At 47.3% G+C, this 6,310-nt stretch overlaps 1 pseudogene; it reads right to left on the bottom strand.

Annotated features, from left to right (window-relative positions):
- Positions 1 to 5,423: 5,423 nt before the first annotated feature.
- LOC123441442 lies at positions 5,424 to 5,961 on the bottom strand (annotated as a pseudogene).
- Between the last annotated feature and the right edge of the window lie 349 nt (positions 5,962 to 6,310).

Raw genomic sequence — 6,310 nt, 5'->3', positions numbered from 1 at the left:
AATTTCAAAGCTGTGTGCACTTTTTTCAATTCTTTTCACTTTACAAAACATGTTCATGTTTAAAAAGTTTTTTCAATTTCATACTTTGTTCATGATTTTCAAAGATTATTTGCATTCTTTCTTGAAATGTGTTCACAGTTTTTTCAGCAAATGTCAAAGCATTTGGAAAAAACGTATCCTCCGATGTGCTTAGTATTTTGATTATATTGATTCGACTTGTCAACTAACAATTGTTAGCTCAGCTGGTGATAAGGTGTGCAACCTATCAGGAGGTGTGGAGTTTGACTCCCCTTAAAGACATCTTATTTTTCATGATAGTGTATGCGTGTATATATACCAAACTAAATACAACCTATTTTGACATCTTATTTTTCATGATATTTAGTTTGCTGAATAGGCCGACCATTCAGCAATAGCGTATGCGTATATATATATCAAACTAAATACAACCTATTTTTCATTATATTTAGTTTGCTGAATAGGCCGGCCGCTCAGCGACAGCGTATGTGTATATATATACCAAACTAAATACAGCTAGTGAAAGCTCCTTCTTTGTGTTACTAGGAGGTGTTAAATTAATCATAGTTTGTGTTTTTTGTGGAGCCAAGTTTTGATCTATGTGTGGTATGTACATTTGTTGATGCCACATTTTTTCCGGCAAATGAATGTTTAATAAGACGTGTAACGGATTGTGATACATAATTATCTATGTCAGTTTACTTTTTGTATGGTCACGTGATATCAATGTTTTACTACCAACCGTCATTTTAGGGCATATCAATATTTCTGCTTCAGATTTCCCCAAATATAGGATTCCTCAAGAATGTTTTGTTATTTGAACATATATTTGAAGAAATTTTCAGTTATGGTATTGATATTTTCATTTTTAGTACATATTCCCGCAGCAACGCGCGGAGAGTCATCTACTCCTTCTATATCACAATATTTGTTGTTGGAAAGAACTAAATTTCCAACAATAAATATTGAAAAACCGAGGAAGTAGTTCCTATAAATAAACAAAACAGTTAATCACCAACAGACTAGGCATGCTCTGAAAAGTACTACATCCGTTTCATAATGTAATACGTTTTCTGACATTATATTAATGTAAAAAATATTTTACATTACAAGACAGAGTAGTACTATTTCAGATTGCTTTTCAAAAAACAGACAAATAAGTTGCACAAACGATGTACCAACCGCTGTGACTAATTGTTGATCCCGATCCCGCTGCTCGGCGAGGCGCGACGATGATTAGAGTTCATCCCAGAAGTACTTCCCGCAGAGGCGCGACGACATGGCGACGAGGGCCAGCGGCACGACGAGGACGACCCCGGCGCAGACCACGAGCTGCAGGTCGCCGAACGAGCCGGCGCCGGCGAGGTAGGCGACCAGCAGGGCCACGACGTCGAGCGCGACGAGAATCTCGAGGGCCTTGACCCTGGCCAGCCGGCGCAGGTCCTGGCTGCCCAGCAGCAGGATGAGTGAGAGCGAGAGCGCCAAGGCGGCCGTGTTGGCGTAGTAGAAGACTCTGCACCTCGCCGGGCTCACGAGGTAGAGGGAAGGGAGCATCTCCGTCCCGGATACGGCGGGCGGCCTCTTGGGGTCCTTGAGCAGCGGCTTCTTGACCCTCTCGAAGCCGCCCGGCGGACTGAGGCCGGAGGTGTAGGTGATGGAGGCGATCACGGTGGCCAGCACCATGAGCCACCCGCGCAGCTCCCGGATGGACTCCGTCACCGGACCCGGCGGCGTGGCCTGCAGAGCCGCTGGAGCCTGCTGCGTCGCCGGCGCCACCGCTGAGGACATTGACTAGGTGTCTAGAGATAGCCTGTGACTGATTACCTTGCTAGCTGATCGATCTGACCAACTAGTTAGATGCAAGTTTTTAACTCCCTCAGTCCGGTAATATATGAGCATTGTCAAAAACGCTTTTGTATTATATGAAACGAAGGAAGTAGATATTTTAACACAGACTATATATGATTGTATATAAACGTATTTTAGAGTGTAGATTCACTTATTTTATTTTATATATAATTTATATTAAAATCTTTAGAAAGACTTATATTTAAGAACGGAAATAATATCATGCTCTCTCCATCGAGGGGGGCTCTGATCGACTCCGGCGGGCGCTCTAGTGGACGCTATGGCCTTGTCCATGTTCGTCTAGACCTCCGAGCTTTATCTCGCTCATGCAGCGCCGCGTGTCCCCGGTGCCTGCCTCCTCGTCATCGTGCTGGGCAACATGGGTCTGGGCGGAGCTCGACGGCCGGCTGTCTGCGGGGGGCGCTGGGGAGCACAGCTAGCGTGGTGATGCGGGCGTTGCTGCCCCTCTACCACGGGCTAACCATGGTGGGGTTGTGTGACGGGCGTCGGACATCCTTTTGGTTCGACTGCTGGCTCCCGTGTGGTGCCACCGTCGACACGGCGTTTCCGACCCTTGTGACGCATACGACTGATGTGGAGGCCACAGTGACAGTGTGGGAGGTGCGCGCTCGCGGCCTCGATCGGGTTCTCGTCCCCGACTCACCACCGTCGGGGCCTCTGAGCGTGTTGCGCCCTTCTACTCCTCATGGACGAGGTCGTCATTGCTCCGGGCGACGACGAACGGTCTCTCATCAGATGCGCGGCTCCGACCGTACCGGTGGCCTCATTAGCAGCAGCTCTGTTTACACCTTGGAGTGGTTCGATGGAGTGCGTGCGCCCTTTGTAGATTTTATTTGAGGGGCGTGTGCCCCGTCGCGTGCTGACTCAAAAGCACGTGCATACGCGTGATGTGTTGCTTCAGAAGCACATCGTCGAGGTCGGGGGAGGGGGGGAGTGCGGACGAGCTTGAGACGGCGGACCACTTGATCTTTGGATGCTCCTTTGCCCGCTCGTTCTGGGGCACGGTGGGGGTCGAGGTCACCAGGGCTGTTGACGTTAGTTCGGCGGTTGGGGGCTCATCGGCTGACACCTTTACGCTCCTGTGTTGCTGGCGGTTGTGGAAGCACCGGAATGTTGTGGTGTTTCGGGAGGCTGCGTCCACTCTTGCGCGGGTGCTCAGCCGTTGTCGGGAGGACTCGGTCCTTTTGCGTGGTCGCCTCAAAGAGGTCGCGTGGTCTGATTCTGATGTTTGGCTTCGGGCGTTCTCCCCCCGTGTTGGGGGTGTGTGATCCCCCCTCCTGTGCCCCCCCCCCTAGCTGTTGTGGTAGTTCGAGTGACCTTAAAAAAATAGTACTCCCTCCGTTTCAAAATAACTGTCTCTACATTGTACAAGCTCTAGTACAAAATTGTACTAAGGTCAAGACACTTATTTTGAGACGGAGGGAGTAGATTAGAGTGATGCAAGTGATGAGATGGCAAGAAGATTAGATTGTTTGGCCATGAATTGCATCCTTACCTACCATTGAAGATAACTGCTCCAATTAACAAGTAGCCAAGCTACACGAAGCAGTACGTGTTGGAATATGCAAACCGTGCGTGACTCACACTGTATAATTTATCCTCGAGTACACCCCAAGAGTCTCCTGATCCGAAAATCCTACACCTATAGAGAGTTACGAACGTTTGAAATCCGTGAACTATTTCTTCAAAATCGATGAACTTTGTCAAAAATCCATGTACGTTTTTTCAAATTCGTGAATTTTTTCTTTGGAATATTTGACTTTTTTTCAACATCGATGAACCTTTTTTTATCAAATCATTAACCTCTGCCAAAATCGGTGAATTTTGTTTCAGAATCGATGAATTTTCAAATTTGTTAACTTCTCTTCAAAATAGCTGAACTTCTTTTCAGAATTGATATTTCTTTTTCAAATTTGTGACTCTTTTCTTCAAAATAAATTAACTCTTTTTCAGGAAGTGTGATCGAGAGCGAACCTACGTGTGCTATGAAGGGTCGTTTTTTTTTCCTTTTGTTGATGGAGTGTGGTCGAGAAGGATCAAAAGCAAGCGTTTAGCTTTTAATGGGCCGGCTCAATCGACACGCATCTGGCCAATAAGGTCAACCTATTTGGAGGACTAATAGGAGCCACTCCACCCGAGTGTCACTCTAATGGGTCACATCATGAGTTCGTGACATCAGTTGCCTCATAGACCCCCCACCCCCCTCCCCCAGGTAAGGGCATCTCAAATAGAAATTCACAATTTTTTCTTTCGCATTTGTCCACTGACAAGGGAACCACTCGCGGACATGGATGCGGGCACTACAGGAATCAGGCATTTTGCCGTCAGGACGTTACAGATGACAAAGAAAGAATTACAGACGGCGGAAATTTTATCATCAGTCCATGACGGCAAACAACGTCGCCATCAACCATGCCCGCAAAGAGATATTTTGTCGTAACTCTTCGTTCACGCAGACGGCAATTTTTTTGCCAGAGTGAATAAGTTTTGCCGTCAGCTAGACCCTACAGACGGCAAAAAAGGTAACACACGGAACGGCCGGCCGAATGAACGACGTTAGTTATTTTTGTCATCAGCTTGGTCTTCGCACCGCCGCCCGGCCATGCTTACGGTCGGCCCTGGTCTTCGCACCGCCGCCCAGCCATGCTCACCGTGCAACCGCACGACCCAGGTCACCCGCGCCGCCCACCTGAGCGTCCCTCACACCGAACATGTAGCTTCTTGCCACGTCATCAATCCAGGAGAATCTGGTTCCAGCCAATAGGAAAGGGTCATATAATTTGTGTTTCTTTACCCTATTAGAGTTAGCAAAATAAATCTTTACCTAATAATAAAGAGGCTATCGCTTCCGTCGGAAAACCCACCGAGGTGATTTTACAAAAAAAAGCCCTTAATGTTTATGACATTAAACTCGTAGTATATATTAAATATTTTTTTAAATACTCATATCTTTTAAACCGTAACTTCAAATTTAACATATTATACATGGAATTTGATTAGAAAAATATGTAGAATTTATATATGATATTATTTTATCTGTTAAACGTTTAATAAAAATACTATCTAGGGTGCAATCTTAATAAATAAGTCATTATTCGTCTTTCTTTCATACCGGTACTCATCCGGGTTGGGAATGAACACGTCAACAAAATCAGGATTAGAGATGAAACTGAAGGTCACTTGACTGATTCTTTGTACGTATTAAATCTACATGCAAGCCGTGTTAAAATAGAAGACCTGTGAAATTTTGAAGTGCATTTTTGTAGGATAATACCATCTTTATTTGTATCGTAGCTATAAATTCTCAAATTATAGACATTTTTTATAAATTAAGAGCGTGTGCCGTGTGGTATTTCTTTCTCCCGTTGCAACGCATGGGCCCTTTTGCTATATATATATATATATATATATATATATATATATATATATATATATATATATATATATATATATATATATATATATATATATAATAATAATAATAAAGAGGCTACTGCTTCCGTCGGAAAACCCATCGCTACCTTTTTAAAAAGCCCCTATCTTTTTAGGTAATTAAACTGGAACGACATGAACCCGTCCGACACGATGCTCCCGCCGTAGTCGTCCCCGTCGCCGCACTCCAGGCTGCTGCCGGTCAGGTCCGCCTCCTCGTCCAGGTCGCCCCGCATGGCGCGCAGCGTCTTCCTCGCCATCTCGCGCCGGACGCCGCCGGGGTTCCCCTCCTCGGCCACGCAGCGGAGGGCCTTGTCCGCGCCGGCCGCGCGCGCCAGGCTACAGAATCGGAGGCTGCCGCGGCTCAGCGCGTAGATCGCCGTCACGCACCACTCCTCCAGATCGGCGACGTCGTGGGAGGAGAGGAGGATGCCGGACGGCCGCGACGACGCCCGCGTCCATCAGAGAGGTGCGGCCCTCCGAGGAGCCGCCCACGTTGCAGATCACCATGAGGGCCAGCCTGCGGATGGGCGTGGGCTCGGCGGCGCTGGACGCGACGCTGAGGAGCGCCTTGGATGCCCCCGGGAAGCGGGCGACCTTGGACTGTTTGACGGCGGCCAGCGAGAGGTGGTAGATGGTCATCCCGGCGTCGCGGCGCGCGCGGGTGGTGGGCGGGGGAGGTCAGGAGGTCCAGCAGGGGAGGCACCGCGCCCAGCACGCCGATGGCGGCGCGGTTCTCCTCGTTGAGCGCGAGGCCAAATTTACTATGTGGTGTCACGGGCTAGGTTAGGGGATTTAGGAGTGGGTAAGGCTGGGCATTGGCACGCCTAATGGGCTATGCAATACTACTATCTCTTTCCTTTAGTTTCTTTCTCTAAATTCTTTAATTAAAAATATGTGGTATTATTTTTTCCCGTTGCAACGCACGGGACCTTTTGCTAGTAGGTTAAAATTTAGTAAATTTTCTGAAACTTTTACTACACCTTCTACA

This window comes from Hordeum vulgare, chromosome 3H (assembly GCF_904849725.1).
Source record: "Hordeum vulgare subsp. vulgare chromosome 3H, MorexV3_pseudomolecules_assembly, whole genome shotgun sequence".
In the NCBI taxonomy this organism is placed as follows: Eukaryota; Viridiplantae; Streptophyta; class Magnoliopsida; order Poales; family Poaceae; genus Hordeum; species Hordeum vulgare.
Note: the sequence above shows the minus strand (reverse complement) of the source record. Positions and strands in the feature narration are given on the sequence as shown.